This window comes from Lactuca serriola, chromosome 3 (genome assembly GCF_051521515.1).
Source record: "Lactuca serriola cultivar US96UC23 chromosome 3, Lser_US96UC23_V15, whole genome shotgun sequence".
Lineage (NCBI taxonomy): Eukaryota > Viridiplantae > Streptophyta > Magnoliopsida > Asterales > Asteraceae > Lactuca > Lactuca serriola.
The window spans coordinates 42910667-42935798 of record NC_136410.1 but is presented as its reverse complement, the minus strand read 5'-3'; positions in this window follow the sequence as shown (position 1 = coordinate 42935798).

Below are 25132 nucleotides of genomic sequence, written 5' to 3'. Positions count from 1 at the left end.
TCGAGAATTAGCCGACGGAGTCTAAATGAAAGTTGTAGATCTTGATTTTACCTATTTGTTGAAAAAAAGAACGTTGAAAACGGAGCTCGTATGCAAGAGTTATGATTTTTATAAGTTTGAAGGCTGATACGCGATAGGGGGTGACGTGGCACCAACAGAATTGGACACGTGGCACCACCAGAAGGCTGCCACATGCCCCAACTCGGCGAGTAGGTCCTCCTACTCGGCAAGTCCATCAGGAATTCAGCCTATAAATAGAGGTGTCGGGCATTCACTTCTCTTCACACCTCTCCAACATTCTCTCTCTATACTCTCTCTCTAGCCCCCCTTAAGCCCCTAAAGCCTAGGGTAAACCCCCTAGCACCCGAAGGAAGCCCCGAGGCTCCCGGAGCGCCTGAAGGCTCCAACGAGAAGAGCCTCCGGCTCAGAAATGTTGCTCCAGCGAAGCCCGGTTTTCGAGAAAACCCGTTGTAAGTGAGCTATACCTACCCTATCTTTAGTATAGCTTATGTTTTAATATAGTAACGTTATTAGGAACTTATAATAAGTATTTGGGCTATTATTATGAGTTATATTGAGTGTTATATAATAATAAGAATAGCTAGACTATTAATTTGTCACGGTTATCGTTAGACTAAACCCTAGTGGTATTGGTATTAGGTTTTATTGAAGGAAAATTGTTTTGAGAGTATCAAAGCGCTGTCCGAGTGCTGAGTCACCACCTTTCATGTGAGTGCATAGTTACTTTCATCTTACACATAGATATGAAGTATTTTATATAAACTACTTGTTATGTGTGCATATTATCTGAATACCTGTTGTCTATGCTGGATGAACGTTTTATACATGTTTTAAATGATTTAAACTGTATACGTATTTTATATATACGAATATGTTGGGTATGACATGGGCATATGAATGATGAGAGATAAAAGATGATGTGAGTAAACATAGGCAGCTATAGACTTGGTGCCTAATAAATAACCTCGGCAGCTATGGACTTAGTGCCTATTGGACAAACGCTGATAGCTATGGATTTAGTACCTGTTAGGAATTGGTAGCTATGGACTTAGTACCTATTAGATAAACACTGGTAGCTATGGATTTAGTACCTGATGAATAAACTATAGCATCTATGGAATTAGTTCTTTACGAACGAGCATTGGCAGCTATGGATTTAGTGACAGTCCTATAACCCTGGAAGTAAGGGACTTCGGAATAAACGAATGCAGGATAGATGACTCTTAGGATAAATCCTTAAGAGTAAAGAAGATAATGGGGATAGGTAATTGGGTTGATTGTTTGATTATTTAAACATAATAATTATATTATTGTGGGTTGAAAACCCTATGTACTCACCAGGCTTCCCAACCTGACCCACTCAGTTTATTTATATCACAGGTGTTGATATGAAGTCACATTACACTGAGAGATTAAAGAGATGTAGATCACTAGTGTAAATAAATGTAAGTTCCGTTTATGCTTATGTTTCTGTATTGGCGATGACATCCCAAACGTTTTAAAATGAATAAAATACGTTTCTTCAAAAATGTTTTGATAACGTATTTATCGTGTTTTTTTGGGAACAAATTCCGCAACATTTTTATGAAAAGAAGTACTCTGATTTTTACAAAGCATAAACAAAATCGGTCTTTTTTGGCCGTGAAAATGGGGATGTCACAGCTTCCTCTTCAAGCTTAAGATCACCAAATGGCAAGAACTAGCTCAATATTTCACCAAAACTAAGTAGGTTTTCGAGAGTGGGCTGTGGAGGTGATGGGGGCTGGAGTGGAGACCCATAATGTTGCTTAAAAAGGGTGCAAACCCTAAGGATTAGGGTTTCCTCCTGATGGACCTACTCGTCGAGTCCATCCATCGACTCGTCGAGTAGACCACTTAAACCCCGCGATCAAGATGGCATCTACTCAACGAGTTAAGGCTACCAACTCATCGAGTAGCTCTTATAAAATGAACAATTTAATGAAATGATTACGTACCAGGAACGGGGCGTTACAATTATCCTCCGCTTGTCTTAGACTTCGTCCTCGAAATCTGCTGAATCAGGAAACAACTCCGAGTAGTGCTCCCTCGTCACCTTCTCGGGCTCCCAAGTCCACTCTGAACCCTTCCGATGCTGCCACTACACCTTCACTAACTCTACCCTCTTGTTCCTCAACTCCTTCGTTTTGCGATCTAAAATCACCATTGGTCTCTCGATGTAGTTCATGTTGTCATCAACCTGAATATCCTCAAAGGGTACCACTGCTGAATCATCCACTAAGCACTTCCACAACTGAGAAACATGGAACGTGTTGTGGATTTGGCTGAGCTCTACTGGAAAATCTAATCAATAAGTAACCCGACCCACCCGGGCCAAAACCCTAAATGGACCAATAAACTAGGGGCCCAGGTTGCCCGCTTCCGAAACCTGATGGCACCCTTCCAGGGTGACACCTTTAGGAGGACCATATCTCCCACCTGAAACTCCAAGTCTGAACGTCGTTTGTCTGCGTAACTCTTCTGCCGACTCTAAGCAGTCTGGAGCCTACTCCGAACTTGCTGAATCTACTCCATGGTCTTGAGTACTACCTCCATCCTCCCCATGACCCTCTGACCGCCCTCACCCCAACAGATTGGGGTCCTAAACTTCCTCCTATAGAGCATCTCAAAGGGAGGTCAGTTTATGCTGGCATGGTAGTTATTGTTATACGAAAATTCCGCTAACGTAAGATATGTATCCCAACTGCCACTGAAATCTAGGACACATGCCCAAAGCATATCCTCGAGAGTCTGAATCGTCCTCTCGCTTTGTCCATCCGTCTGAGGGTGGAAAGCGGTGCTGAAGTGGAGACGAGTACCCATCTCTTCGTGGAACCGCTTCCAAAATCTGGAAGTAAATGTGACAACCGTCAATTTTCAGTCAAGTCAAAGTCAACGAAAGTCAACAAGTCAAACCGGTCCACTCATTTTGCCGTGAGTACTAGAGCTTACGTTAAGTAACTCCTAAACAACTCTCTATTCTAACGAGAGATCCTAAATCAAAAAGTGCGTACATCTAGATCTCCTTAACCTAAAACTGTGGTACGTGGCGAGCCAAACCGATAAAACAATGTCGCATACTCATCGGGAGTATGCAAGATCCTTAAACAAGGCGTAACGGGGCTTACGGACCCTGCATTGCAAAGCCGAACACTCAAAAAGGTCACCAATGAAACCTCTCTCAATCGTTTTCACTCTATCTCTTCTTATGTCAGATCTCTCCCAAATCTCTCTAAGTATGTGAAATCTCTCCCACGTATCTCTTTGTATGTGAAATCTCTCCAAGTATGTCAAATCTCTCCCAAATCTCTCTAAGTATGTGAAATCTCTCCCACATATCTCTTTGTATGTGAAATCTCTCCAAGTATGTCAAATCTCTCCCAAATCTCTCTAAGTATGTGAAATCTTTCCCACATATCTCTTTGTATGTGAAATCTCTCCAAGTATGTCAAATCTCTCCCAAATCTCTCTAAGTATGTGAAATCTCTCCCACATATCTCTTTGTATGTGAAATCTCTCCAAGTATGTCAAATCTCTCCCAAATCTCTCTAAGTATGTGAAATCTCTCCCACATATCTCTTTGTATGTGAAATCTCTCCAAGTATGTCAAATCTCTCCCAAATCTCTCTGAGAACGAGGAATCTCTCTCAAATCTCTCTCGAAATCTCTCCCAACTTTCTATAATCACTCGGGGCATCCCGACCCTTGAATTTGGCGAAATCAGCCCAAAAACTGAAGTCTACGCGAAAAACGGACCTTAGGAACCGAAACCCCCCTTAAGGAACCGAAAGTACTATTCATCAACCGAACCGAGAGTACTGTTCATGAACCGAACCGAAGCTGCTGACCCATGAACCGAACCGAAGGCACTGTTCATCCGAGCCGAACCCCGCATAGAAGGAAGGTCCGAACCGAAAGTACTGTTCATTACTGTTCACAACAGTTCCTTCGGTTCTGGCCTCACTTCGGACCGAACCCTCGCCTTCGCTTCGGACTGCTTCTCATCGGACCGAGCCTTCGCTTCGCTTCCCGCCTCCGGATTCAGCCTCTCGTTTCCGAACCATGCCCCCTTCTGACCGAACCTCGGCCGAGATCCGAGGAGTCTCGCTGGAAAGCTCATTTTTCACCCGGTTTCGCGTAATTTTGCGTTTTAAGCCCGTTTTTAATTATTTTAACATAGGAATTTCACTCAAAACTTTATTTTAAAATATAAGACCCCTAAATTAATAATTTAATCACATTTTAAGGATAAAACCTTATCCAAAAAGGAGTTGGTAAAGTACAAAAGAAGAGTGTTGACATTACCTTAGTTTATGACGCAAGCAACCCCCACACCCACTCCATGACAACCCACACTCCTCCCCACCATACCTTGTACCTTTTACCCCTTTTCACAAGCCATCCCCACGTTTTTGAGAGCTGGATAATCATCCTCTCTCCTCATTTTCTCTCATTTGCTCTCATTTCACAAGAAGATCAAACTCTTTTCTCTCTCACTTTCTCTCTCTAGAAATTCGAGATTCAAGGGATGATCTTGAGTTTTTCCTCCACATTTGGTAAGCATAATCCATTTCCTTTATGATTATCTCAATTATTTCCACCCAAATCATGGGTATCTTACACAAACTCCATTATATTTGTGTTAGAGCTACGAATCTTCAAGGATTCTTCAAGTGTTTTTGGGTTGAACACTTCTCTTCTTCAACACTTATCTACTGAAATCACACAAGGTGAGTTCATACCCCTACATTTTCATGTTTTCCCAAGTTTTTAGGGGGGGAATACAAGTTAAAACACTTAGAACATAACTACCTTTTTCTAACAGCTTTCATCAGAAAAGTTTCACTCCATTCACGGACTGTTTTGGACATCTTAAACATTTTTGTTTTCAAAACTGTTTTAGGTGCATGTAGTTCCACTTCTTAGCTTTAAAATGACTACTTGCACATCTCCATACGATTTTTCTACAATTTATGGTGATTTTTACAAAACTGCCTATCATTTCAAACACCAATCCGGACCAGTCTGTGATTATGGACTTTTTCACCCAAGTTAGAGGTCATTAAAAATCATGATAAAAATTATGAGTAAACTAGACACATTTTGGGAACTCTCAGAATTTATGGATTTAGTTTTCGACTTCGTATGATTTTTCTATGGCTTTTCTAAAACAGTGCAGGAAGGTCTAATTTAGTTAACATCATATAATTTTCATTTCACCTTGTAACATGTTGAGCAAGGTATACATCGTTATGTGATTATGTGTAGTTGCAATATATGACAAATTTTATATCCTTACATAGACATACATCAGAAAACAAATGGATTTACACCTCCACAAGTATGGTAAATATATATATGATATTACGAGGCTATATCCATTAAAATATAAACACTGGTAAATTATGACAAGTAAGGCCTATGCTCACTACCCACACAAACAATTGATAAACTATAATAGGTATAGTTTAGGGTTATTTATATAACAAACACATTATTAAAGGTTTTACACATACAAAAGAGTTATTGCCACTATGGACGATTATGATAATCTATAACAAGTATAGTTAAGCCATTATACCCCCACAAACGAACACGCTAGTTATAATCGGTATAGTTATGGTAAATATATATTACAAACAATGTAATAAACTATAATAGGTATAGTTTATGTTTCATCTACTATAGGAACTTAATTACAAGAAAGGAATTCACCATCACTTTCGATAAGCTATTCATATGCATAGTTCAGGTTCACTAATCTCTATTACTCCCCGGTGAACTATGATATGTATAGGTTATATTCACAATCACCATCACTTTCGATAAGCTATTCATATGCATAGTTCAGGTTCACTAATCTCTATTACTCCCCGGTGAACTATGATATGTATAGGTTATATTCACAATCACCATCACTTTCGATAAGCTATTCATATGCATAGTTCGGGTTCACTAATCTCTATTACTCCCCGGTGAACTATGATATGTATAGGTTATATTCACAATCACCATCACTTTTGATAAGCTATCATATGCATAGTTTAGGTTCACTAATCTCTATTACTCCCCGGTGAACTATGATATGTATAGGTTATATTCACAATCACCATCACTTTTGATAAGCTATCATATGCATAGTTCAGGTTCACTAATCTCTATTACTCCTTGGTGAACTATGATATGTATAGGTTATATTCACATTAAAGGTTCGCATTGTTAGACTTCAACTATAATCGTTGAGCGTATATGCTTGAGTCATACAAGAATTTAGTCTGGATTGGCTTAGAATTGGTGGTGCCCGCCTCATCTCCTGTTCCTTGTTTGGTTGTGGACCTAGGGCGGACCCATTATATTCGACGTTTTATCTAACCTAAATCTTATATAACTTATATACGCTGGACGATTATAGGGGAAATCTACGGGTCAATCTAGGATACATCAACACATCATATAGGAATATTCTGTTTACACTTAACTAAGAAAATATTGGATTTTCTGGATTCATATCCTATCGCTTTTAAAAGGAAAACGGTTTCTACTCCAAACAAAACTCTTATGAACTCACCAACTTAATTGTTGACACTTTTCAAAACTACTTGTATTCTCAGGAAATCAGTGAAACAGGAAAACTTCAGCGCTTTGAGGATGGGACGTTAAACCGTCAACAAGTTATTTTTATCATCACAATGTAATTGATTTTGAAACATGTAAACATATACTTCGGTGTAACTTTTTCAATTATATTTATGATGGTTGTATTTACTTTGAGCACTATTATACATGTTGTTGTGATACTGTACATGAAGTCCTCCACCCCTGGACGTTTCCGCCATCCTTGGTTTGGGGGTGTGACAGTAAACTGACATATCAGTCCGACACCACCGAAACAGGCACTCCATGAAGTGTCACTACCACTCGCACATAAATCTCGGCCAATTTCTCGGTTGAGATGCTCTCCTGGATCGGTATAAATGGGCACTCTTGGTCAACTGATCCACTATGACCCATATCGAATCGACCCCACGTGTGGTCCTAGGAAGCTTAGTAATGAAATCCATAGTGATATCCTCCCATTTCCACACGAGAATGTCTAACGGCTGCATCTTGTCGTGAGGCCTCTGGTGCTCCGCCTTGACCTTCCTACAGGTCAGGCGTCTTTCCACGTACCAAGCTACATCCCGCTTCATGCAGGGCCACCAGTAATCGGGTCGAAGATCTTTGTACTTTTATGTCTCCCCTGGATGGATGCAGAACCGAGACTTGTAGGCCTCATCCATCAACACCTGCCGTACTCCGCCCCAGTACGGTACCCAGACCCTCCCATTCAGGGTCAACAATCCTCAGCTATCGTAATCAAATGAAGCTACTTGGCCCACAATCCTCTCGCACTTATGGCAATCCTCCTTTAGGCCCTCAACCTGTGCCTCCCTAATCTGCTCCAGCAGTGGAGTCATCACTGTCATCCTCAAACAGATGTCTCGGATCGGGGCCGCCACCGCCTTGCGGCTTAGGGCATCTACCACTACATTGGCCTTGCCCGGGTGGTAAAGGATCTCACAATCGTAATCCTTAACCACGTCTAACCACCGACGATGTCTCATTTTCAGATTCGGCTGATCCATGAGGTACCTCAAACTCTTATGGTCCATGTAAATGGTACACTGGATCCCGTAGAGGTAATGGCACCAAATCTTGAGTGTGAACACCACAACCCCCAACTCTAAATCATGTGTCAGATAGTTAGCCTCGTGAGGCTTTAGCTGCCTCAAAGCATAAGCTATCACATGCCCTCGCTGCATCAACACTACTCCCATACATGTGATCGAAGCGTTACAGTAGACTATAAAGTCATCTACTCCCTCTGACAGGGTGAGAATCGGCGCCTCACACAATCGTTGCCTGAGTGTCTCAAAGGCTGTCTGCTGCTCAGAACCCCAGCGAAACACCACCGACTTCTTGGTCAGTCAGGTCAACGGAACTGCTATCTTGGAGAAGTCCTGAATAAATCTCCTGTAATACCCCGCCAGACCTAGTAAACTCCGAATCTCAGATGGGGACCTTGGAATCTCCCACCGCATCACGGCCTCTATCTTGGCCGGATCTACTAGAATGCCCTTCTGGTTGACGAGGTACCCAAGAAACTGCACCTCACACAACCAGAACTCACACTTGGAGAACTTCGCGAAAAGTTTCTCCCTCCTCAGTGTCTCTAGCACCTCCCTCAGGTGCTCCTCATGCTGCTCCTGAGTCTTGGAGTAAACCAAGATGACGTGAATACTATTACAGACCGATCCAGCATTGGTCTGCACACGCGGTTCATGAGGTCCATTAATGCGGCTGGAGCATCGGTGAGCCCAAACACATCACCACAAACTCATAATGACCATAGCGGGTCCTAAAAGCGGTCTTCTGCACATCATCATCTCTGACCCGCATCTGGTGATATCCGGACCGTAGGTCAATCTTGGAGAACCAAGATGCTCCCTAAAGCTGGTCAAACAAATCATCTATCATTGGGAGTGGGTAACGGTTCTTGACCGTTACCTTGTTCAACTCCCAGTAATCTATGCACATACGGTGCGACCCCGTCCTTCTTTCTTACAAATAGGATCGGGGCTCTCCATGGCGAACTGCTTGGCCTGATAAAACCCTTGTCTAGAAGCTCCTGCAGCTGCGTAGACAACTCTTGCATCTCGGGAGGAGCCAACCAATATGGTGCCTTAGCTATCGGAGCCGCACCAGGGACCAAGTCAATCTGCAACTCAACCTGTCTCTCCAAAGGTATCCTAAGAAAATCCTCCGGGAAGACGTATGGGTGCTCTCATACTACTTGTGCATTATCAACTGTCGCCTTAACCTTATCCCGGGTATCCATGACATAGGCGACGTATCCTGCGCATCCCTGCTGGAAGTAGCGCCTCGCTCTCGCCGCTGAACAAAGAATCGGTATGCGTTGTGTCCTCTCGCCTTGAATCACTAACTCTCCCCCACTAGGAGTGCGAACCCTCACTAACTGCATCTCACAATCAATCACTGCCCCGTTGGGACTCAACCAATCCATACCCACTATAACCTTGTTCCCTCGCAGGGGAATAGGAACCAAATCCACTGAGAACTTCTCATCAAAAAACCGTAGTGTACATCCTCTATGAAACCTTGTGACCCTGACGGTCATGTCAACAGCTATCTCAACGTCGAGGGGGAAATCCATCTCCCTTGGAGCTCTGCTAAATCGCTTGCTAAGTACAAGCGACACAAACGATGGGCTAGCCCCCGAATCAAACAATACCATTGTTGAAATGTCGTTCACTAAGAACGACCCTATAAAAAAACACATAAACATGAGCAATAAACAATATCAAATACAGAGATAAGAGAAAGATACATACCCGTCACCACGTCAGGAGCTACTCGTGCCTCCTCTGCAGTAAGCTGAAAATCCCTGCTTCGCGCCGTAGGCGCCTCCGCCCGGCCCTGACAGCCATCTATAATCCTTAATGTGGCAGGAGAAGGTGCTACCACCTTCCCTGTTGCTGCTAAACTCGGGCACTGGGACCGCTTGTGTCCCCTCTGTTTGCACTGAAAGCATATCAGATCTGTTGTTGTCATGGTGGTGGTAGTGGTTGTGGAATCTCGGCTCATATGACCAGTTCGGCCATACTTGTAGCAGCCCTAAATCCCCGCCTTGCACGTCCCCTCGTGCATCCTGCCGCATTTGCCACAACGACCGTGGCTCTGCTGGCTCCGAGATCTGTGATCTGATACCTTTGGATTCTTGCCCGAGCCTCCTGACTGAACCCCCTCTGGTTTCCTCTTCTTCTTCATCTCCAAATCCAACTCCCTCTCCCGAGCCCTATCAATCATGTCCTCCAACGTCTTGCAGATGGAGCGGCTCACAAACTGTCTAATGTCACTCCTCGGCATCTCATGGTATCAGGCCTTTTTCATCTCCTCGTCCGCCACATACTGCGGAACGAGAAGGTCCCTCTCCCTAAACTTAGCGGTAATCTCCGCTACAGTCTCTATCGTCTGTTGGAGGTACTGAAACTCCCTAGCAAGCTGTTGCACCTCAATGATAGGTGTGAAATCAGCCCTGAACCTGGTCGTGAAATCACCCCAGGTCAAGGCATCTAGAATTGTGTCATCTCCAATGGCTCTCCCAACCTCCACCCACCAGTCTCGTGCCCTGTCCAGTCTCGTGCCCTGTCCTTCAGAAGATAGGATGCTAATCTGACCTTGTCCCCCTCGGGACATCTGCTGATGCGGAACGCGTTGGTGACATCCGCCAATCACCTGGTACTCGCAATGGGGTCCCGAGCCCCATGATAATCAGGAGCTCCATACAACCCTAAAAGATTTGAATCTATCTTTTCTCTAATTATACATGCATATGGTTTCCAAAGCTTTAAGCCTACAACTAGCATACAAATAATATGTATAATAAGACAAGTTTTAGACATACCTCTTGATGTTGTTGATGTGTCTAGGAAGACTTTGGCCTTTAAGAACTTAGTGCCCCAGGTGTTGCACCTCAAATGGAATCACAACTCACCTAGGACAAAGGTGACTCTTGAGAGAGAATTTCCATGCACCAAAAACACCTCCATGAACTCCAAGAACTAGAAGTATCACTAGTGGCAGTTTTTAGGCTATGGAGTATGTATTTATATGTGGGATTCCAAGAGTCATGGGTATAACCCAATTCCATACCCATGGGTTTTACGATCCATGGTTCATGTGGCCCAACTCTTTATGTATCCATACATAAACTTGGTCCAACATGGATCACAAGCCCAACACATATAAATATAACTAATTACCATAATTAGTCCCCATAGATTTAGTTAGTCTCTTTTGATCACTAAATTAATTCCAAATTAATTCTTGATCAATACTAATTAAAACATATGATTTCATATTAATATATTAGAACTTATAATATATTAATAAATCATATGTAACCTTTTCTCAATAGTCCATCCTAACAAATCGTCTTGGTGTTATGCAACCCAAATGGACCATGCTACTGTAGGATATAGTGTCTAAGTCCATAACTTTATTTGGTATGTACTTGATCCGACCCGGCATGGTCCATTTGGGTTGCATGGCATTGCAATACTTGGATAGACTAAATGAGAGAATATGGCACTTATGATTATTAATATATTATAAGTTCTAATATATTAATAATAGAATTATTTAATTAGTATTTGATCAAGTATTAATATAGTATTAATTTGGTGATCAAAGTGAGACTAATTAAATATATAGGGTTGATTATGACAATCATCAAATCTTTTATGGTGGATTAATGATCCATGGTTTATGGGTTATGGATGTAACCATTTGGAGCTCCATGGATAGTCCATGGGAGTTACAAACCCATGGGTCATGAGAAATGAAGAGTCATGACAATTAAGAGTATTCATGTGAAAACCCTAATTGTGACACCATTATAAAAGAGAACCTTTGGCTAGTGAAATCGGCCCTAGTAAGGTTACTAGAGAGGGCATAACCGATTTTAAGTGCTAGAAGTATTCTCTCAAGTTATTCCAAGTTTTGTGGTGTTGTGTGAAGCATTTGAGGCACAACATTTGGGGTGCTAGGCTCACAAAGTATTGAAGGAATCCAAGCAACAACAAGGTATGTATTTCTACTAGTTTTTATGTTTCATATATTCCCATGCCATGTCAGTTAGGAAATAACCTTGAAAAAGAAATTTGCATGTATATAGAGAAAACATAGATTCAAGGTTATAAGGGTTGCATGTACACTTAGGAAGTGTTAGAATGCTCAAAAACCATCAGTGGTATCAGAGCCTAGGATTGTTTTCTGTATACTTGATGCAAAATTGCTTGAAAATCAAAAAAACTGCTCACTGTCGACTGGACTCGCCGAGTTCATGGGGAGGACTCGCCGAGTCCATGTACAAATTCATCCTACTCGTCGAGTAGGATCATGCACTCGACGAGTAGGTGCATGCTGGGCAGTCTTTTCGTGTTTTGTTGCTGGGAATGGATTAAAATCATTATCCCAATCTGTTTTGGACTTGTAAAAACTGTTTTTCAAAATGATAATGATTATGTTAACCCATTTTCACATGACTTTTATCAATTTTCAAGAATTGTATATGTTAATATGATTCATGAAATTTCTTGGCATGAATTTGTGTTCTTATGAGTTTTTAGAAGATCATAGAAATTATGTGTAACCTCCATGTGTGTTTAATTCTTGATCTTAATTGTATTGATGGTGTCCATAACTTGTCCTCAAGTTATGGATAACCAAAAGTCACTTCTTTTAATTGTGATTAAAGAACTAAAGAGGTTTCATAAAATGAAGAGTCTTCATTTTTATGAACCATTAAAACTCATAAGTTACAAATTGAAGAGACTTGGAATAGTTTCAATTCTTGCCCTCAAGTTTTGGAATTTGAAAAGTCTTACACTCTAATACTTTAATTCCAAATTAAACCTTAGATTTTTAAAAAGTTTAAAAATCAACACTTATACTATTATTATAATTTTATTATATAGATATGTATAAGAATATGTCATTCTTACCATTAGTAGGCCTCATTCACGAAGCCGGTCTATAAGGGGGTATAAGGTTGTTGCCTATAAAATGGTGACTTAATGGGTGTCCACTCTCACCCACCGCTTCCTTGATCGGTGGAGAGTCGTTAGCCGAATGGGTAGGATATGACTTTAAATTCTCATTAAAAGTATAATGAATTATAAAGTAACTATACATTATAAATTCCCAATCTTAGTTACTTTAGGAAAATGTGAAATTGGTGCTAGCCCATAAAATTACACTTTGTACCTTGCCAAGTCGTTAGTGGAGCGTGTGTGGTTAACCGGCACACTAACATGGACTAGTAAGAGTGGAAAAGGGTAACTTGACTTTATTATAGATCGGTGGAGCGTGTGTGGTTAACCGGCACATCGATTAGGTAATATTGTTAAGGGTATCAAGTCAATTTGTATGGTTATTCACACCTTGTTTGTGATCCTCGGCATCCCAGTCACAAACTTGAGAGGGCACATTCGAGATTCAAACATGCCATTGAAAAGTTCAATGTATCTCAAAAGATCTAGGAGTTTCAAAACCAATAAAACCTAATAATAAAATATTTCGTCTTATGGTGGAAATTGGTAAATCGTCATTTACCTACCTTCAAATATTTTATAGTGTGGATTACGGCATCCCTCTTCCACCTATAAATAGTTTGTTGGATCCTAGCCTTAATATTTCATTTGGGTGACTTATTAAGGACTCTTAATCTAATGAAACTTATCTTCCTTCTATTCCAGATGTCTTCCAATAACGCTGCTGGCTCAAACCCTATAGGCTCCTTTTCCCTAATGAACTTGTGTGGTAAGGTCATCTTTGATGGATCCAAATTTAATGAGTGGATCAGAAACATCAGAATGATTACCCGCTATGAGGACAAAGAATATGTCCTTGACAGGGAGCTTAAGGTTGTTAATGAAGCCACTGCTACTCCAGAAGAGCTTGTGGAGTTCATTGCACATGAGAAGGATGCCACCAAGGTGTCTTGCATCATGATGGCCACAATGAGTCCGGAACTCCAAATATCTTATGAAGATTTCTACCCCTATGAGATGCACCTGGATCTGATGGAAAGGTACCATCAGAGCGCGCGTCAAGAGAGATATGAAATCATTTCCTCCATGATAACCGCAAGGATGAAGGACGGTGAATCCATCACTGGTCACTTGCAGAAGATGCAGAGGTTCGTTGACCGGTTGCTAAAGCTCAATGTTGACTTCCCTGAGGAATTGGCGATTGACATCATTCTCCATTCCTTACCTCCAAGTTATGATCAGTTTCGTATGACTTATCATATGAACAAGGAGGAAGTCACACTTAGCAAACTTCAAGGACTCTTAAGGACAGCTGAAAATGGCCTTAAGGGTAAAGCGGTTGCTACTTCTACTCCTTTAACAGCCCCTGTTCTTGCAATTGGGCAAGGGAAGGGTAAGAAGAGGAAAAGCCCTTCAAAGGGTACCAAGGGTAAGACTCTTGATGGTTCCTCTTCAAGTGGGACAAAGAAAGGTCCCATTACTCCTTCTTCGAACCCAAAGGAGGCACAGTGCTTCTATTGCCAAGATAAGGGACACTTCAAGCGAAGTTGCGCCAAATATCTGCAAGATGTAAAGGATGGGAAGGTTAAACCCACCCATGCAGGTATTTACATGATATTGTCTAACAACTCATCTAATGCTAATTCTTGGGTGCTTGATACACGGTGTGGTATTCACATTTGTACTGATTTGCAGGCACTAAAAGGAAGTGAGCAAGTGGAGCACGGGAAGATAAACTTAGTCATGGGCAACAGGAAAGCATCACCTGTTACCAAGATAGGAGTTTATTCTTTATTGCTTAATAATGGGTTAATGTTAGATTTGAATAAGTGTTGTTACTCGCCCGAAATGGTGAGAAATATTATTTCTTTTCATGGCTTTTACAAACAAGGTTTTACATTTTCATTTGATAATAAAAAAAGTGCTATTAATGTTTATTACAATGATGTATTTTACTTTAAAGCAATACCTTGTGATGGTGTATATGAAGCCGTGAATGTTGTAGACAATCTAGGAAATAATGTGTTGTATATTGATTCTTCTGATAGCTTGGATAAAGTATCCTTGTGGCATTGTCATCTTGGACATGTTAACAAGAAGCGCATAGGCCAACTCCAAAAGGCTGGAGTCTTGGAATCATTTGACCTCAAGTCAGATGATAGTTGCGAGTCTTGTTTACTTGGAAAAATGACAAAGTCACCCTTCATAGGTACTTGTGATAGGGGTGAGGGTTTGTTGGACCTTGTACACATGGATGTGTGTGGGCCCTTCAGAGTTGCTACAAGGGATGCTAATCGTTATTATGTGACTTTTACTGATGATTACAGTAGATATGGATATATTTACTTAATCAAGCATAAGTCAGAAACCTTTGAAAAGTTCAAAGAGTTTAAGCAGGAAGTTGAGAATCAATTGGGCAGGAACATCAAGATGCTCCAATCCGATTGAGGAGGAGAGTATCTTAGCACTGAGTTCCTTGACTATCTTAAGGAATGTGGGAATGTCTCACAATTGACACCTCCCAGGAAACCACAGTTGAATGGTGTAGCTGAGAGGCGCAATCGAACCTTGTTAGATATGGTTCGTTCCATGATGAGTCGAGCTTCATTGCCAATCTCTTTCTGGGGGTATGCCTTAGAGACTGCTGCCCATATCCTTAATCTAGTCCCTACTAAAAAGGTTGCCAAAACACCTCACGAGATGTGGACTGGGAAAGTTCCCAATTTGGACCACATCAAGATTTGGGGTTGTGAAGCTTTTGTGAGGCGTGAGACTCATGACAAGCTTAAACCCCGAAGCGAGAGGTGTATTTTCATCGGCTACCCACAGAGATCCTTTGGTTACCTCTTCCACAGACCCAATGACAATGTGGTCTTTGTAGCAAGAAGAGGAGTCTTTCGTGAGAGAGAATTCATAAGCCAAGGGGACAGTGGGAGGCAAATTGACCTTGAAGAGCTTCAAGCGTCAAGTGGTGAAGGAACCTCAAATGCTGTCAGCCAACCTGAGGAGGAAACTCCTGTTGAGCCGATAGATGAGTCTATACCTCCAAGACGTTCCACTAGAGTGAGGAACACACCTGAATTATGGTTATCACATCACCACTGAATGTGATACATTTATCAGTGATAGTACACTGATAGATTTGGATGAACCTAATAATTATAAGGAAGCCAAGGTAGGCCCTGAGTCTGCGAAATGGAAGGAGGCTATGGACAGCGAGATTCGGTCCATGTATGACAATCAAGTTTGGGACATCGTTGACAATGTACCAGGTCGTAAGACAGTTGGGTGCAAATGGATCTTCAAGAAGAAGACCGACATGGATGGGAAAGTACATACTTATAAAGCCCGACTGGTTGCGAAGGGCTTTACTCAAACTCCGAGAGTTGACTATGATGAGACCTTCTCACCAGTATCTAAGATTAAGTCTATTAGAGTGTTGTTAGCCATAGCTACATTTCACGACTATGAAATATGGCAAATGGATGTCAAAACCGCTTTCCTTAATGGGAAGTTGGCTGAGGATGTTTACATGGCTCAGCCAGAGGGTTTTGTCGATCCAAAATACCCTAATAGAGTGTGTAAGCTTGAAAAATCCATTTATGGATTGAAACAAGCATCTCGCAGGTGGAATCTTTGCTTTGATGAGAAAGTCAAAAAGTTTGGCTTTTCTAGGAGTGAGGATGAGTCATGTGTGTATGTCAGGGCTAGTGGGAGCATAGTTAGCTTCTTGGTGTTGTATGTGGATGACATACTTCTCATAGGAAACGACATCCCAACTTTGCAGGAGGTTAAGGCCTGGCTTGGGAAGTGTTTTGTTATGAAGGACCTTGGGGAAGCTGCCTATATCCTAGGGATAAGGATATTGAGAGATAGGAGTAAGAGACTAATTGGACTTAGTCAAAGTACTTATATGGATAAGGTACTGAAGAGGTTCATTATGCAAGATTCCAAGAAAGGAGAATTACCAATCCAGAGTAATGCCAAGCTAAGTAAGACTCAGAGTCTGAGTACAGAGGCCGAGATAGCTGAAATGAGTCAGGTACCATATGCTTCCGCTGTGGGCTCGATCATGTATGCTATGACTTGTACTCGCCCTGATGTGGCCTTTGCTTTGAGCATGGTCAGTAGATATCAAGGGAACCCTGGCAAGGCACACTGGACAGCGGTAAAGAACATTCTCAAGTATTTGCGGAGGACTAAGGACTGGGTCCTTACCCTCGGAGGCAGTGATGACTTGAGAGTGGAAGGATATAGTGATGCTAGCTTTCAAACTGATAGGGATAATTTCCGCTCTCAGTCAGGCTGGGTCTTTATCCTAAATGGAGGAGCCATTACTTGGAAAAGTTCCAAGCAGGAGACAGTAGCTGATTCGACTTGTGAATCAGAGTACATAGCAGCAAGCGAGGCAGCAAAAGAGGCGATATGGCTAAAGAACTTCATCGGATACCTTGGATTTGTACCAACTATAAAGGAGCCAATAGAAATTTTCTGTGATAGTGAAAGTGCGGTTGCTTTGGCGAAAGAACCAAGAGATGACGGGAGATCTAGGCACATTGACAGAAAATACCATTTCATCAGACATAGAATAGAAGAAGGACTCCTCGTGGCAAAGAGGGTATCATCAGATGAGAACCCAGCAGATCCCCTCACGAAGGGACTGAGCAGGGTTAAACATTTACAGCATGCGAGGTGCATTGGGCTGAAGGATGATATTAGTCTCAATAATTAGATTCCTGAAAATTGTAAAATGTAATTGACATTTGATGATAAATAAAAGTTGTTATTTATTTATGAGTAAGGTGTTACTATCTTGTGTTGATTGCTTACTATGTTTCAATTTTGCATGTTTTTACTTCAAGAATAATCATGTTATTATTCAAACCATCCACAGTCGGTCAAACTTTGGAAGTAAGTATTGATTCAAGACTGTCATGAATTTGGCTTGTATGATTTGTCTAAAGTTCTTTAGACAGTGCAATGGTTGCTACAACATTCATGAGTACTCATAAGGGCTGAGTATTGGATTCAACCCACGCTCACTTGCATCACTTCATGGAATTTATCTCAAGTGATCGTGAGACGGTAAGATCATATAAATATTCAAACCTAGAGATATGAGTTGTTGACTATGAGTTGGTTATTCATTGATTGTACGAAAACGCATTGGTAACTCGATGTTATAAAACGTGCCTTTGTGAGTAATTCAATGAGTAGTTAGTACAAGCATATCAGTCGAAGTTTATCTGTTCCTTCTAGAAATAGAAGCGATATCTGGGCCCCTCGATGATTTGGTTTTGACCTATGTACCGGGCCCGGTTAGAACCTAATTGATGTGTTCAATTTAGTTCTATGTCGAAACAAATCGGAGATCGAGAAACAAATGTTGGACAATAAGTAAGACCATGTTCCATGTGTTTGTCCGGCTGATATCATGAGAGCAGAGGATTATATGATCACTTATCTTAAATGGCGTATCATCATCATCTCAGTTCCGAGAGACTTTGAAAGAGCTACGATTGCTAGTCGGATTTTGAAGTCATATTTTCAAATATAGTTATTAGACTTATCCAAGTGGGAGACTGTTGGATATAGTGTCTAAGTCCATAAATTTATTTGGTATATACTTGATCCGACCCAGCATGGTCCATTTGGGTTGCATGGCATTGCAATACTTGGATAGACTAAATGAGAGAATATGGCACTTATGATTATTAATATATTATAAGTTCTAATATATTAATAATGTTATAAAATATGATCAAATAACAATATAAAATATGAGGTAAAGAAAGAAATGAGAGTAGAGAGAACTTTTATTCCAATACTTGTGATGAAATCATCAAGTTTCTAATACATACGGCTCACTATTTATACTATCCAAATAAGATGAAAGATGAGCTATAATATGAATGCACTTTATGATGGTGTATTATTACATTCATAAAACACATTGAAATGGTTGTTACTAATGCTAAATAATGATGAGGAGTTATGGGAGAAATGGAGAATCCAATAGTCATTCACAAACTAATATTTCGTAACACTCCCCCTTGAATGACGATTGTATCATGCCTCGTTAAAACCTTAATAAAGGGTTTTTCCCATGAGGTTTTACCTATTAAGGTTTTAACGAGGCATGATACAATCGTCATTCAAGGGGGAGTGTTACGAAATATTAGTTTGTGAATGACTATTGGATTCTCCATTCCAATGTCTTCTTGTTGGGCAAGAACTATATCTTGCTAATAAGTTTACAGCAAAAGATATATCAGGTCTCGTATTATTAGCAAGATACATTAGTGCACCAATAGCACTAAGATACGGTACTTCGGGACCAAGAAGTTTTTCATGTTTTTCACAAGGCCGAAATTGGTCCTTTTTTGCATCTAAATGCCTTGCTACCATCGGGGTACTCAATGGATGTGAGTTATCCATATAAAACCTTTTAAGCACCTTTTCTAGATAACTAGATTGATGTACAAAAACTCCATTTTTGTGTGCTCAATTTGAAGACCCAAACAAAATTTCGTTTTACCAAAGATCTTTCGTTTCGAATTTTTCTTTCAAACAAGAAGTGGCATTTTCCAATTCTCCAGGAGTTCCAATTATGTTCAAATCATCTACGTAAACAGCAATTATCACAAATTCTGATCCGTATTTTTTTATGAATACACATGGGCTTAATGGATCATTTTTATAACCCTCTTTTAAAAGAAATGTACTTAAACAATTGACCACATACGACCAGATTGTTTCAATCCATACAAAGATTTATTTAATTTTACCGAATATACTTCACGAGAATTAGGAGTTTGTGCTTTTGGCACCTTCAACCCTTCTGGGATTTTCATATAAATATCATTCTCAAGTGAACCATATAAATAGGTGGTAACTACATCCATCAGACGCATCTCTAATTTTTCATGCGTTGCCAGACTTATTAGATAACGGAATGTAATTGCATCAACCACAGGAGAGTATGTTTCTTCATAATCAATTCCGGGCCTTTGGGTAAAACCTTGTGCAACAAGTCTTGCTTTATATCTCATAACTTCATTCTTCTCGTTTCTTTTGCGCACAAATACCCATTTGTGTCCCACTGGTCTTACTCCGTTTGGTGTACGGACTACAGGTCCAAAAACTTTCGTTGAGTAAGAGAATTAAGCTCTTTGTTTATTGCATCTTTCCATTTTGGCCAATCTTTTCTATTTCTACATTCATCTATAGATTCAGGTTCAACATCCTCATTTTCTTCCATAATCTCGCACGCAACATGATATGAAAAATTATCGTCGACGTCTATCTTATTTCGGTTCCATCTTATTCCTGTCATGACATAATTTATTGAGATCTCTTCATTTTCATAATTTTCAGGTACCTCAGTTTCTTTTGTTATGTCATTGGGGTCTTCTGGAGCTTCATTAATCTTTTCAAAAGATTCTGTTTTCTCTTTTGGACCATCAATTATATTTGCTCCCTTTCGTTTTCGAGGATTTTTATCTTTGGAACCGGTTGGTCTTCCACGCTTCAGGCGTGCCTTTGATTCATTTGTAGCTGTATTTTTTCCTTCTGGGATATCAATTCTAACAGGAGCATTTACAGCTGGTAAATGAGACTTTGTTACTCTCTTAGGGTCAGTAAATGCATCTGGCAATTGATTTGCTATATTTTGTAAATGAATTATCTTTTTCACTTCAAGTTCACATTGACTTGAACAAGGATCTAAAACTGAAAGTGATAATTCATTCCAAGAGATTTTATTCTCCAGCTTCTTTATTTCTCCCCCTAATGTTGGAATAACTGATTCATCAAAATGACAATCGTCAAATCTAGCTGTAAATAAATCTCTAGTTGATGGTTCTAAATATTTTACTATTGATGGAGATTCGTATCCAACATAAATTCCCATTCTTCTTTGAGGACCCATTTTTGTGCGGTGAGGTGGAGAAATGGGTACATAAATTGCACATCCGAACGTCCTTAGATGGGAAATATTTGGTACATGGCCGCAAACCAGTTGAATAGGGGAGAACTTATGATAACTAGTTGGCCTGATGCGTATAAGTGATGCCGCATGTAAAATTGCATGTCCCCATGTCGATGTAGGAAGTTTAGAATGCATTAGTAATGGTCTTGCAACTAATTGAAGGCGTTTGATTAACGACTCAGCTAAACCATTTTGTGTATGAACATATGCAACAGGATGTTCAATAGTTATCCCAATCGACATGCAATAGTCATTAAAAGCTTGTGATGTAAATTCTCCAGCATTGTCAAGTCGAATTTTCTTAATTGGGTAATCGGGAAAATGTGCCCTTAGGTGGATTATTTGTGCTAGTAATCTTGCGAAAGCGAGATTACGGCTAGATAACAAGCACACGTGTGACCATCTAGTTGACACGTCAATTAAGACCATAAAATATCTAAATGGTCCACATGGTGGATGAATTGGTCCACATATATCCCCTTGAATTCTTTCTAAAAAACTAGGACTTTCATACCCAACTTTATTCAATGATGGACGGGAAATTAATTTTCCTTGAGAACATGCAACACAAGACAATTCATTAGCTTGAAAAATCTTCTGGTTTTTCAAGGAATGTCCACTTGAACTTTCAATTATTTTTCGCATCATAACTGATCCGGGATGGCCCAACCGGTCATGCCAAACTTTGTAGATGTTATCATACCTTTTATTTTCAATAGCATGAGATTCAATCATTTTAATATTTGTATAATACAATCCGGAGGACAATACGGGTAATTTTTCCAAAAGACTTTTCTTACCCGATATCATTTTTGTAATATTGAGATACTCTTTATCACCATCATTGGTTGTTTCAACATGATATCCGTTGGACCGAATATCCTTAAAACTTAATAAATTTCTTGGTGATTTTGATGAAAATAATGCATCTCCAATTGTAATTATTGTCCCTTGTTGTAATATGATATTCGCTCTTCAGGAGCCTTCAATCATTTTTGCACTACCCGTTATTGTATTAACATTTGCTTCTCCAATTGATAAGTAAGCAAAATATTTTTCATTATTAAAAATGCTATGTGTTGTTGCACTGTCTGCAAGACATATATCTTCCTCATTTCTTTTGCGAATATCCATATTTCTCTTCAAAATAAAAATATATAATAAAATAATAAGAAATAAGAAATATTCAACTTAGATAAATAAAGTCACATATTATTATTTTGAGAAGAATCATCGAGATCTCTTCTCATGAAACGACTATAACATAAAAATCATAAACGACATTAAACAAAACTACATATTATTCTTGACCATGACAATGACTTTAAACAAACATAATGCAAAAATAAAATGATACTAGAAAACCAACAATTTCATGATATGGCATATCCATCTCCTTTTATGGGAAGAATTGGGTACTTCCATCACCATCCATAGCACCGTTTGTCCCTTCCGTGTAGGCAAGATAATCGGCGACATCCAAATGTCCCATTTCTAGTTGATCTTCGGAAAAATAATTTTGAACAAAATTTGTTTCCGCATTTTTTCCTTCTTTATATTTTAGAGAAGCTTGATAAAGATCAACAAAATGCTTTGGAGTGCGACATGTACGCGACCAATGACCGGTCATTCCACATCGGTGACAAACATTTTCAACTTTCTTTTTGCCTTGACCACTTTTATCATTAGGATGTGGGTTTTTGTTACTTTCCCACTTCTAGTGGTTACTTATATTATTATTATTGTTGGGACGATTATTATGACGGCCTCCACCACGTCCACGACCTCGACCACGACCACGGCCACGGCCACGGTTAGACCCACGGCCGTTATAGTTAGATGATGTCACATTCACTTCAGGGAATGGACTAGAACCGGTCGGACATGATTGGTGATTTTTCATTAAGAGCTCATTATTTTGTTCAGACACAAGAAGACATGAGATTAATTCACAATATTTTTTAAAACCTTTCTCACGATATTGCTGCTGCAGGAGCATGTTAGTGGCATGAAAAGTAGAGAAGGTTTTCTCTAGCATGTCTTCATCAGTTATAGTCTCACCACATAGTTTTAGTTGGGATGTAATTTTGAACATGGCTTAATTATACTCACTCACAGATTTAAAATCTTGTAGCCGAAGGTGTAACCAATCAAAACGAGCTCTAGGAAGTATCACCGTTTTTTGATGATCATACCTCTCTTTCAGATTATTCCAAAGATCAGGTGGATCTTTGACAGTGAGGTATTCAGCTTTTAATCCTTCATCGAGATGGTGGCGAAGGAAAATCATCGCCTTAGCCTTTTCTTGGCTTGATGCTTCATTTAAAGGATTTACATCCTTTATGGTGTTTCCAAGCCCCATAGCATCAAGGTGGATTTCAGCATCAAGGATCCATGATAAATAATTTTTTCCACTAATGTCAAGAGCCATAAACTCAAGTTTGCTAAGGTTTTCCATAGTGAAAGTACTAATCAAAATAAAGAGTTGTATATTAGAGGATTGTTAGTTAAGAAGTATCATAAAATTACTTGTGAGCATTATATAACTTGTGAGAACTATACATATGAACTTTGAAAAAAAAATTATATTTATACCTGACAACGACAAGAACGATAAGAAGTTGGAACTCTATGGTAGAGCCTCGTGCTGATAACGTCTTATAAAATATGATCAAATAACAATATAAAATATGAGGTAAAGAAAGAAATGAGAGTAGAGAGAACTTTTATTCCAATACTTGTGATGAAATCATCAAGTTTCTAATACATATGGCTCACTATTTATACTATCCAAATAAGATGAAAGATGAGCTATAATATGAATGCACTTTATGATGGTGTATTATTACATTCATAAAACACATTGAAATGGTTGTTACTAATGCTAAATAATGATGAGGAGTTATGGGAGAAATGGAGAATCCAATAGTCATTCACAAACTAATATTTCGTAACAAATAATAGTATTATTTAATTAGTATTTGATCAAGTATTAAACTAGTATTAATTTGGTGATCAAAGTGAGACTAATTAAATATATAGGGTTGATTATGACAATCATCAAATCTTTTATGGTGGATTAATGATCCATGGTTTATGGGTTATGGATGTAACCATTTGGAGCTCCATGGATAGTCCATGGGAGTTACAAACCCATGGGTCATGAGAAATGAAGAGTCATGACGATTAAGAGTATTCATATGAAAACCCTAATTGTGACACCACTATAAAAGAGACCCTTTGGCTAGTGAAATCGACCCTAGTAAGGTTACTAGAGAGGGCATAACCGATTTTAAGTGCTAGAAGTATTCTCTCAAGTTATTCCAAGTTTTGTGGTGTTGTGTGAAGCATTTGATGCACAACATTTGGAGTGCTAGGCTCACAAAGTCTTGAAGGAATCCAAGCAACAACAAGGTATGTATTTCTACTAGTTTTTATGTTTCATATATTCCCCATGCCATGCTAGTTAGGAAATAACCTTGAAAAAGAAATTTGCATGTATATAGAGAAAACATAGATTCAAGGTTATTAGGGTTGCATGTACACTTAGGAAGTGTTAGAATGCTCAAAACCCATCAGCTACTCTTGGGTCGAGTACACACCAATAATAGTTATGGGCTAAGACATCTAATCCAACAGTCTCCCACTTGGATAAGTCTAAAACTATTATTGTAAGTAAGACTCTGAAATCCCTACTAGCAATTGTAGCTCTTAAAAGTTGTTGTCGAACTTTGACCTAGTCAATGACGTGTCCATTAGATAAGGGATCATATATTCCTCCATTCTAGATATCATATGGACTGAGACATGGATTATAATCATTCTCTTTGTCTATCTATTGTTTCCCGATTTCCGATTTATGACGACCGACTAATTAAACAAATCAAATCAGTCGAGGCCCGACCAATCACTTAGGTTTGTCATCACTAAATCATCGAGGGGCCCACATATATCGCTTTTATCCACATGGGGTAAAAGGAACGGATAAACTTCGACCCAAATGCTCGCTTGTACTCACTCATCGAATTACACACAATGATATGTTTTATAACATCCAAGTTACTGGTGCGTTTACATATGCCAATGTGCAACCGACTCGCAACTACAACTCATATGTCTTCGTTTGAAGAATATAAGATATTATCGTCTCATGATCACTCGTGATAAAATCCATGAAGTGATTCAAATGAGTGTGGGTTTAATCCAATACTCGAATCTTATTCCAGGAGCACTCATGAATATTGCAGCTATGTCTAAAACACCTAGACATACTACAGACCCATTCATGAATCATGACAGTCTTGCCTCAATACCTACTTCCAAAGTATGATCGACTGTGGACGGTTTGAATAACCTAGTTATTCGGGAAGTCAAAACATGAAAAGTGAAACACAAGAATAATACTAATCCTATATGGCCCCAAAACTTTTGAGTCATATTGATTACTCATTATTCATTGTATAATGTTTCAAATAATCAACTTAATACT